The sequence below is a fragment of the Euprymna scolopes genome, chromosome 7 (genome assembly GCF_053919585.1).
Source record: "Euprymna scolopes isolate OS-2025 chromosome 7, ASM5391958v1, whole genome shotgun sequence".
NCBI classification, from domain to species: domain Eukaryota; kingdom Metazoa; phylum Mollusca; class Cephalopoda; order Sepiida; family Sepiolidae; genus Euprymna; species Euprymna scolopes.
This window is the reverse complement of record NC_136488.1, coordinates 90,827,927-90,840,364: the sequence shown is the minus strand read 5'-3', so window position 1 is coordinate 90,840,364 and position 12,438 is coordinate 90,827,927. Positions and strand designations below refer to the sequence as shown.

Sequence of the window (12,438 nt, the reverse complement as noted above, 5' to 3'; positions counted from 1 at the left end):
GCTGGTCCCCTTTTTCCCTTCCCCCTCCCTTCACTCCTCACATTAAAAATCGGCCTTGTGCCTAATTTGCTCGGTGGGGGAGCAAATAAATACCATCTGTTCCGGCAGATACTGCAAGCAAAGATCATATGTGGGAGAAACCCAACATATAAGACCTTGGTCAATGCAGGGGCAACCCTAAATACCAATTGTCACTATCCAGCTCCCCTACTCACCGAGGAGTTGGTCCCCATTTTCCCTTCACTCCTCACATTAAAAATCGGCCTTGTGCCTAATTTGCTTGGTGGTGGAGCAAATAAATACCCTTTTCTTTGCCTTTTGGCCAAGATCAAAGTGTAGTATCTGTTCTTACTACATGCTGTACTTATGTTTGTAACTTGGTGATATAAAGTGTGGGGGTCACTTTTCTGTATTAGTTTAATGTAAAATGATCACCCACTTTACAAGCAGACAGTCTCAAAGTCATTCAAGTCATTCTCCAGGTCATTCAAGTTGTTTTTGAAGGATTACAGTTATTTTAAGCATTCAAGTCATTCTTAAGGTCATTCAATTCATCCTTAAGTTCATTAAATTAATTCTAAGTCATTTACTTTTTATTTATTTAAGTCATTTCAGCCCATTTTTCGGTCATTTTAGTTTATCTTTAAGTATTTTGTGTCAATCCTACATTCACGCCTCAATTCATTACACGAGAGCACGCGACTAATGTCTATCGGTCTTGTCTTAGATGAAGATTGATTATTCGTATGTTTTGATTTTGTGTAACGTTACACACGTGTTAACATTCGTTACATGTTCACATTCAGGACCCACACACTGTATGCAGATAGCCATAAGAAAATAAAGACAAGGAAGAATTCGACTCACTCTTTCTTGAAGTTTAAACAACATCCTTTATTCTTTACAGATACTTTACTGAATAACGCCTTGTTTTAAAAGCCTTCTCTTACTCCAATGTGCTGAACAAGACTCTGCCGTATTAGAATACGTAGTATTCTATTTTTGTCCAACCATGTTTAGAACGCGTCTCTTCCCGTCACTCTCGGTACATGTGTATTGCATGTCTATTAATTTTTTTTATTAAATTGAACTACATATACGTGTTTCAATTTAATTTTGTACAACGTGTTTCAATTTTAATTTTGTGCAACGCTTTCAATGCATGAAAATTAAATATTTCACTTCGTCCATGCCACGCGCACCTTGAACTTGACAAGAAAATCACCATTGCACAACAGCATGCGGATACTTAATAATTTAATTTCGTTTCTTATTAAAACCACGTTAAAGGGATGAAATCCCCGAAAAAGACGGATTACATCGATATATATCGATTTAAACAAATAAACATTCGTTTATTTAAATCTGTGTATGGTCTGGCTTTTAAAAGTATTATACGTAATTTAATTTAATTTAGCATGTAAACAACGCATTTAAGGAACAATTGATATTATATATATATATATATATATATATATATGCAGTAAAACTCTTTTAATTTGAACTTCTTCAAAGTAAAACTCCTTTAATTTGAACTTCTTCAAAGTTGGACTCCCTCTCATTTGGACTTCTTCTAAACCTGAACTTTCTCTAAACTTGAACTGCCTCGTTATTGAAATTATATTAGCATATTTGATGCGGAGTTGCAGTAAAACCTTTTACATGGTTTAGTCAGATATTGCGCAGAAACGTTAATATTGGTACTATATAATTAATGTAGATTACCTATTGATAATTAATTTACGCTAACTATAAAAAAAATTTTGCAGATTGCTATATTTAAAATAGTGTAAAACAACCCGCCACAATGGCTTACAACTTGTCTAGAAAAAATTCTTGTAATCAAACGGTTACCAACCAACCACTCTGTTCTTAAATCACTTAATGCAAATGATGTTGAAATGTGGGTGCAACAAGATGAAGAGACTACTGATAAATATCCTGAAGGCAGTAATGGTGATGAAAATAGCGACAGCTCCCATTCTCTTGACTGTAATATAAATAACCAAGAACACTCTGATGAAGCAATATCATGGAATGATGCAGAAAAGTCTATGGAGACGGTTATAAAATTTCTAGAAAAAAGTCCTTACTTTAGTGACAACTATGTGTTGCAAGCAATGTCACTCCGAAGAGATATAATCATAAAGAAGCTACAGAACAAAGAAATTGTAGATTTTCGTGATCGCTTATGGAATAGAATGGCAGCGCCCGAGAGCTCAATCGATGAAAATAGAAACTGCAATGAGACTCATTCAATGAATAAATAAAAAAAGAACTGTATTTTACATAAATGTATGATTTCTGTAGATGATAACTTAGGTAATAAATACCTAAACAGTAAGAGTAGATTTAATTTATTTTCAATGTTTTTGTTCCTGGTAATAATATTTAACAATTCTTACTTGCAATATATCGTAAACTCAACTTAATATATACTTAAAGTATCATATAACAATGGATTTCATTTACGATTTCTTAATTCTTAGAAAATTAAAGTAAACTGCAGCACATTTTTTATCACGAACCTTGAACAGCATCCTCTAATATGAACGAAGCGGTGTTCAAATTTTAGGAGTTATACTGTATATATATATGTATATATATATATATATATATATATATATATATATATATATATATATATATATATATATATATAAAATATGAAGTCAGAAATAGAAAAAGAGAGACAGGAATAAGGTCGAACGAAAAGAAACTAATTTTTTTTCTTTGATATTTTTAATTAAACTGACTTTGAAAACTTGCTTTCGCTTGATTAAACAATATCAAACTAGATCGTTAGCCGTTAAAGTATGCCAGAATTTATCTTAAATATATATATATATATATATATATATATATATATATATATATATATATATATATATATATATATACATCTACATCCCCTATATTTAGACCTCAGTCTGTAGACGAAAAATTGTCAAACTAGTTTTGTAGTTATCGTTCCTCACACGGACAAACACTTTTTAACTTTTACTATCAGGTCCCCGGCACTTCCCGATAATGAAATATATTTAGATATGATATTTTAATTCATGAAGATGTCATATAGCTCCTCAGTCCTATTCGATACAATTTGTTATATGTCCTTACGCATATAAAAACTTGACAAAAAACTTTGTAAAATGTATCAATGTATACTTGCACATACGTTGAAGAGAGCTTTAAGATGATTTACGCTTGCCATGTGCCATTTTTTCAATTCTTCCCCCTTCGCAGCTATGTTTACCCTATGTTGTCCATATCCCGTATATATCGTTTCTAGTTTGTAGATGAAATTTCACAGAGCAGTTAGGTACTTCTTCAGAAAACAAAAAAAAATGTCAATTCACTTTCTCTCTCTATCTTTCTCTCTTTCTTTATATATATATATACATATATATATATATATATATATATATATATATATATATATATATATAAATTATAAATTTAGGTATTTAATAAGATCCTAATCTTTGTTTTCATACAATGAAAAATTCTGTATTTGAAGATTAACGTTTTCAAATCATAAAATTTAAATAACTAAATTTTGATTCATTTACTCTATCTTGAATGTTGAACAATTTTATTAAGCTGGGATTGTTTTATATAAAATATTACATCTAATAATGTTTTGTAATTCCAAAAATCACTGGATTTGCATACCAGTAGATATATTTTATTTCATAATTCTGAAGTGTATACACGCACATATTTATATGCATATACATATATATATATATATGCATGTATATATATGTATATGTATATATATGTATATATATGTATGTATATACATATATATACATATATATACATATATACATATATACATTTATACATGTGTATACACTTCAGAATAATGAAATAAAATATATCTACTGGTATGCAAACTCAGTGATTGTTGGACTTACAAAATATCATTAGATGTAACTTATTATAACATCAACCCATACAATATTTTAGCACGAGCATCCCATTAGTCTTGGAAAAAACAATGGAATGTGCAGATAGATTAAGAGAAATATAATAGAGATGTTTGAAAAAAATCTAATGTAATGTCAAAAATACAGACTAAGAATGCAAATAAAATAAAATCCTGTATTATTTGGATGGCTTGGGCATTAATTCCATAATATTTCAGCTGATGTAACCTCTGACCTTCTTAAGGTATGTATTGATAAAGCCTGGGATCTCCATGGAATTTCGAATAAGGAGTAGCTTGCTCTCGATTCCTCACCCATGAAGAAATAAAGTAGTTTGTAATCGTATCCTTTGTCTTGCCTGTACTGAGGATCAAACTTTCAACATCCAAAAGTAAGTCACTTAGAAACGATCATTTCTTATGACTTATATTTGCAAATAATTTTTTCAGTTCTACGATTCATACACTGCTGATTAAAAATTTAAGACCACTTAAAATCTCTCAAAAGAAACCTATTTTAAGTATAGATTTTAAACTATTCCGACTTAAGGTTACTAATACTACAATCTTAAAGGTTATGGAAAGAAAAAGGTACATTCCAAAAATGTTATTTTAAAATTTGTATTTTTATTAAATTAGGCTTTTCACATGATAAAAATTATAAGACTAAGGGTATAAATTGTTAGCTTTATGGTAATTCTAATGTTTTTAGTTCAGTTAGAGATTAGCAATCTCTGTGTAAAGGTGTTGTCATGCCTAAAGCAAGAAAACTAACCGAAGTAGAGCGCTCTCGAATTCTAGGATTCCATAAACAATGTTAGTCACGGCGAGCGATAGCAGCTAAGGTAAATCGCAGTAAAACTGTTATTTGCAACTTTCTAAAGAACACTGAGAATTATGGAAAAGCAAATTCCTTTAGTAGCCACCCCCCAACTTTCTCCTGCATTGAGTAGGAGAATCAGACGGGTTGTTATGAATGACAGAGGATTTTCCTCTAGTCAAATTAAGGCGGTTACAGATGCTGGTTGCAGTCCAATAACCATCAGACAGCACTTACAAAAAAATTCATGGTAAATAAAAAGCGTAAACAAATTCATCGACTGCTTCCACATCACAAAGTGAACCGTTTAAGAATTGGTCGTGAATACCAAACCTGGGACTTTGAGAAATGGAAGAAAATCCTGTTTTCTGATGAGAAAAAATTTCAATTTAGATGGTCCTGATGGCTTCCAGCGATATTGGCATGACAAAAACATGCCTGTTGAAATGTTTTCCACACGTTATAGTGGTGGAGTGCTCGTGATGGTATGGGGTGCCTTTTCTCATATAGGGACGATGGAGCTCCAGGCGGCGTAGGGTCGTCAGACAGTAGCTGGTTACATTAGCATGCTACAAAAATCATCTTTGATGATGGAGAGTTATCGTTTGTGTGGGGATGGATTGTTATTCCAACAGGATAATGCTGCAATCCACACTGCAAGACGGACCTTGAGCTTCCACAAGAAAATTGAGTCCATCTCTTGGGACATCCTGCATGCTCACGGGATTTGAACAAAATGTTTGGGGATGAATGACAAGAGAGGCTTATCGAAATGGCAAACAATATTCAACAAATCCCCCGCACCTTAATGGAAACCCTTATTTCTAGCATGCCCCAAAGAATTTTTGAAGTCATCAAAAGCAGTGAAGGTAGAACTCATTATTAAGTTTGATTGTTGAATGTCTTCATACACCTTTTGTACAATTTAATAGAATTTTTGTCTCTGGTCTTATAATTGTGATCAATAATTTAATAAAAATGTAAATTTTAAAAATAAATCTTTGGAATGTAGCTGTTTGTTTCCATAACCTTTTAGCTTGTATTATTGGTAAACTTAAGTCGGAAGAGTTAAAAATCTATCCTTAAAAAAAAGTGGTCTTCAAAGTTTTGATCAGCAGTGTATAAGGAGACTTCAGCCTATTCTCACTTAAAGTGTGTATTTATACTAATTATATGTATAAAATATATTACTGCTTCCCTCTCCTTGACAGATTTGGCGTCTTCGAAGTATAAATTTGATTTTGTAAAATACATAGACAACTATTTTAGGAAACTCCGTAGCAACAAATGAGCTTCAAACCAACTTAAAGTATCCACCTTTTAGGCAACAAAACATATCTAAGCTTAATTGCTGTTGCAGCTTATACAACGTGACATTTAGTTAATGTGCTTCGACTTTCTCTTAGTGATCGCCAGGAACTTATTAATCTCTACCTTTCTGGGTTATCCATTCGAATAATCGGCCACAGATCGAAATGTGATGAGATAACGTTACGAATGACTGTGCGAAAGCACCAAAACACCGGCAGTGTTCGAGATGTCTCTATATCTAGTCGTCCTTGTGTTACTTCTTACAGGGAAGATAATACTATCAAGATTCCCCAAATCCAACAACAGTGTAATCTTGTTAAAAAGTGCTCTTTTCTACAGTAAATAACAGATTGAAGAAATTCAATTTGCGATGATATGTTGCAAGACGCAAGCCAATAATTTCTGCAAAGAGCAGAAAGCACTGTCTGGACTTCGTCAGATGCAAATCCATATTAGTCGAAAGTGATTTTTACTGACATAAGTAAGTTCAATAGGCTAGGCAGTGATGGTAGGCAGTAAGTCTGTCGAAGGAAGGGCGATGAATTTTTGTGTGCAGCATTATTAGTTTCAATGGTGCAGGTGCTATAGTTCGCTTGCAAGGTCAAATTTATTCGATCAACTATTTTGACTGGAAGTTAGATAATAATAATTACATCTTCATGCAAGATAATGCTCCCATTCACATAGCTGACAATGTCAAGAGTTTCTTTGAAGAACATAATATTCCGTGTTTTGATTGGCCAGCACAATCTCCAGAAAACGTATGGCATTAAAACTAGTAAGTAATGTTGAAACTTCAAATCTGGAAGAAGTTTGGACAAAAATTCAAAAAAAGTGGGATTCCTTTCACCGGATTATTTCCGAAGACTAATTCAAGGAATTCCGAAACGATTTCAGGCTGTCAAACTGTAGAAAGGCTATGATTTCAAATATTTTCTAGTTCATTGTGTTCCTATTGTATTTGTGTTGCATTAATATTCTAAAATTTTATTTAAATAAAAAATTTTCCATTGTGCTGAGTTTCTTTTTGCCTTCTCGATTTGAAGTTAATGCGTTAAAATGGCATGGACACTAGGATACTTCAAATAAAACATCAAATAAGAATAGATAAAATTATAGAGGAATAAAAAGCGATCAAATAAGGTATAGGTTGTTTAAACAGTCATATTCAATTTAGCTTAAATTTGCCGTTTTTTGAAAAAAATAACTATAGCGGACTTTCTTTTCGGCGCCACTGTGTATATATATATATATATATATATATATATATATATATATATATATATATATATATATATGTATGTATATATATATATAAATATATATATATAAATATATATATACATATATATATATATATATATATATATATATATGAGAATGCGTGTGTATAAGGAAACTATTCCACCTATATACTCAACGAATTTTAAATCTACAGATTTTAAATTTGGGATATAGACGTGTGGAAAACATTGTAATCGGTTTTCATCCGGAAAAAAGGTTTCTAAGGGATCAAAATAAAAATTGGTGCTTAGAGTAATCGGATTTTTATTTGTTTGTTAACAGTTTTACGAGGTTTTAAAATATTTCCTAAAGACCGTGTCAAGTTGGTTCCATGGTTATCGTACTTGACTCCCTGTCTTTGGGTTTGGGCTTTTACATCAGGTCGAGTATATTTTTACTCACAAGGAGTGATTTTTTTTAGAAAAAAATGTAATACTCGCAAGCAAATGTCTCAGTTTTTTATGTTTTTTTGTTTTTACTTCATTTTTTTAAAAGAAATTTAACGTTACTTTCAATACCAGGCAACGCCGGGTAGATTTTCTACTATATTATAATTATAATTATAATTAAATAATAATTATTCATTTATACCTACAGACACTAGTGTTTCATGCATATGCAATCATCAGTGTAGCGTATGAATTACTGCCGCTCATATGATTCGAACCCAGCTATATCGCCGCCTTTTGCCCAGTGTCTATCTCAGGGCCACCAGATAATTGCCCCGGGAAGGAAGGGCATTAAAACTATTAATCGCCGACGAATTGGGGTATGTAAAATGACAATCTAGAGTGTTTCCATGAGCGGAAGTCGTAAGCATTGCATAGGCGCTAGTTGACTGTTTTAGTTATAATTCTGCCGACATCCATATGTGTTCTTATAGGGGCTTGATAATGATAATTAAATGACAATTATACATTTATTTGCCGGTCATATATATATATATATATATATATATATATATATATATATATATATATATATATATAATGGTTTAAGAAATTCCAACGAAAGAAAGATATATATTTAAATAAGGGAATAGTCACCAACAATGTGTATTTTTTAACATGATTTTATTATTCCGTGTCTTGGTTTTTCATTGAGAATTATGTTTGGATCATTGTAATAATGTTTTTAAGTCATTGAAATCGTTTTTACGCGCGTTTCAGACGTTCTGTGAAGCGTCCTCGTCAGAAATTATTTTCAAATGTGTTGGAGATGTAAAAATGGCAATTTTCGTAGTTAATTTGAAGTTTTTCCAAGGGGTGGAGGCTTGTAAGTGTTTATTATTCATTGGCATGCTCAATTTTTATTACTATATTGTTGGGCTAGTCGAGGGAGGCCGCTGGCCTGGTTGTAGTCGCTGTCTCTTTCTGCTAATGTTTTTTTCTTTTCCTTTAGGGTGGGGTAGGGTGTGTGTATGTGTGTGTGCGTATGTGTGTGTTTGCTTTTATTGATTTGGGAATGTGTCTATTGTTTTATAGTGTTATGAGGTTATTTGCTTCCTTAGGAAGGCGACTGTGATCCGAGGTCGTTACTAATGTGTATGTGTGAGGAGGGGGACCAGCTCTTCTGAAATAAGGGTAGGGGTGCTTTCATTCTATTTTGATATTTATTTTTTGAATTCTTGGATTTTAGTATCGTGATTTTTCGTTTTAGTCTTTTCGGGTATTCCTTATATTATGTTTGTTTAGAAAGAGGGTGTATTTAAAACAGGGGATTTTTTAATGTTTCTACTTATTTGTCTCCCCATGTGGGTATGGCCAGACCCAGGATCGGTTCCTAGTGTGGGGAAGATTTTGTTCCCCAGAGGGGGGGCATTGGAGGGGGTATAGGTATCGGAGGGGGATGATAGAAGGGATGATAGTTGTTTCAGTCATGAGGGAGTTCTCCTCCACTGACTGAGGAGGGAGCGAGGTGTTGGAACAGATATTATACTATGGTTCTAGGTGTTTCCTAGTGTTGTTAGTTTCTAGGTTAAGTAGGGTTGGTATTGTTCAGTGTATTGTATTAGAGATAGGGGTGTTATGTCTGTGTGTGGTTGTATGGGGTGTATGGTTTAATGTGTCGGTTCTGATTTATGTGTAGGTGTGTGTATGTGTATGTGTATGGATGTGCATGCGAGTGTACCTTGCATTTCATGTTTTTGTGTGATGGTATTAGGCTCTGTTCAGTTCAGGAGTGAATCTGGTGATGAAGTTTTTTTTTCCTGTGTAAGTAAATAAAACTGATTGTCTGTTTGGAAGATTGGCATTATTTTGAAGCTGTTTCCACTGCATGTGTGTACGTGTTTTGAAACATAGAGGTGTCTGTTATCTGCAATTTTGATGTTGCTCTTATGTAAGGCCACTCTATTGCTGAAATTTTTGATGGCGCCTATGTAGGATTTGTTGCATGTTGTGCATCTTAGTGCATATACTACATTTCTGGAGGTGCAATTTAGATCCTTCTTTATTTTGAATGTTTGTGCTGGGTTTTTGAATGTGTATGTGTTACCTTCTATTATTATGTCACATACTCCACATCGCGGTTTGTTGCATTTTGTAACCCCTTTAATATATATATATATATATATATATATATATATATATATATATATATATACTAGCAGGGGAACGTTGTTACCCGGAATTTCAATGATAATAAACGAATGTGTTACACTCTCGTATTTTATTGTGATCGAAATAGGCGGAATCGACTATTTTTCAAGCGATTGATTACCTACTTTAGCTTGGCACACATTGCGGTGCACCGGGAGGAAGCTTTGCATGTCTCTTCACAGTGACTTAATCCATAGTATATTGTAGTCCACATTGCAATGTAGAGAACCTACTGTTGATTTTATAAAAAATTTTTTTATATATTATGGCTTGAATTAAAGTTGAATATGAATATGTTTCTGTTGTGATCTAAAGAGAAACATTTGTTTGGAAGGACCCACTTTCATATCAAATAACCTACTGTTGATTTTGTGTGGTGATAAAACGTCTCACATAATGTTAGGCTGTGTAAGGTGTTACCTTTGGTCAAAATTTTCTGTTCCTTCTCTCATTGGATTATTTCGATTATGGATTATCGATACTTATCGAAGATATTCAGACACAAAACCTATCTGCGAACACTGCGAGTCACATAACGTACCATAGGGAAGAAACTCACACACAGAAATACAGAGACAAAGTTTCTTTTATATATATATATATATATATATATATATATATATATATATATATATATATATATATACTCAATTTCTCTGTAGGTTTGTGTGATATTAGTGTGTTCCTTTAGAAGGAAAGTTTAGCGAATCTACATAAAATCTTTAAATTTACCGAGGAAGATCCGAGAAGTTTTTCAGAATCTTGAAGTTGACTCTGAAGACTGCTATCAATGCCTAACCATGTTATATAATATTAATAATATGAATAAAATTAGTTTGGGTAGACAATGGAAGAGTTTTCCAATGTCTTAGTCTCACCTTTACGTAAAGGAGCTATAAGAGTTTAGCCTCATTTTAAACTTGAAATTCATCCTATTTTAATGGAATTCATGCCATTTGTGAAAATTTCTTCAGTGAAGACAATGAAGTGTTTCCCAAATCTCTACGGTTTCCTCAATATGGCGAATGGCTAATCTATAATTAAGCTATAGACAGAACCTTAAACAATGCAAATCAGTATATCCGAATTTTAATGACATTTTAAGTATATGTATGCAAAAGTAATACAGAGAAGTTTACAACCTTTCAGCAACTCCTGGTTATATTAGAGGGAGAAAAAGGGGCGGGGCAAGTAAACAAAGAAAAACAAAATAAATAATATAGTGTTATGACTAGGGCTGTGACAACAGCATATTCTTTTCATTGTTTGATTCTTTAGTATATAGCCGTTAATATCTTATATGTTTTTATATAGACTGATGTGGTTCTCGCTTAATTGACTGTGTTTTACTGTGTCGGATATATGCTTGAGAGTCAAAAGAATGAAACGAATATTCTATTGTCACAGCTCGAGTTGTGAGCATAGTGAAAACAAATGTATATGGTTGTTATCCCATAATCCCCGAAGCAACGTAAGGTCTACCTGCTTGTATATGCTTACACTAGAATAATAGCCTCTTGATTTAGTATATATATATATATATATATATATATATATATATATATATATATATATATATATAATATTTATCCAATGTCCTATTTATGAGAGAGTGTCTATTTCGCATTTTAAAGAAAAAAATGTTTCTTTTGGTTTTGTGTATTCTAGCCCATTATTGTATTATTTGAATTATAAAAACTATTGTTCTAATATTGAGTGCTATTCGCACAACATTTCGATCGATGTAACCTCCGACCTTACTCATGTCTATCTTGTCAAATGGTACGTTATTGTGTTGAGTCTAGAGGCAAAATACAATAATCATGTATATCTCCCACCGCGCAAACAAAAAAAAGATTAAAAGAAAAAGAGAAAAATAAACATCCCTTCTAACAGCGATTCCTGTACATAACTTACTAGCAGAAGAATTTGACAACTATAGTTGTCGCTGAAGAAAGTTCAGACAAGTCATGAAGCCACTAATTGTAATTTTTATATAAAATACTACTTCAAGGTTAAACCCTATCCCACGAAAGTCTAATACGTATAGATTCCTACTCAGAAAACAGCAATTAGTTACCCTTTGTCAGAAGCATCGTTTATATGTGGACCAAAGGAAAAACTAATGGATTTTGGACCATGCAGTAGCTTCTGGTGGGACCTTACCCTTTGCGACCAAGGCCGTAAGCCTCCAATATTTCCTCCTGTATCAGAAAACACGCTATGTGATATACATATATCTGTACGTGATGTTGACAAGCTAATCAAAAACCTTGATTCCAGTAAAGCAACCGGCCCTGACGGTATTCCAATAATAGTACTCAAAAAACTTCAACCAGAACTAGCGCCCATAGATACAAAACTGTTTAAACGCTGTCTTAAGGGGAATTGCTTCTCATCACCCTGGAAAATCTCATCAGTATGCCCTGTATTTAAGAATTCAGGTGATCGCTCATCCCTCCTCAGTACAGGTCAATAAGTCTCCTGTG

General features: G+C 32.8%; 1 pseudogene; it reads left to right on the top strand.

Moving 5' to 3' along the window:
• Positions 1-301: 301 nt before the first annotated feature.
• LOC145280588 (U2 spliceosomal RNA) lies at positions 302-460 on the top strand (annotated as a pseudogene).
• The last annotated feature ends 11,978 nt before the right edge of the window (positions 461-12,438 follow it).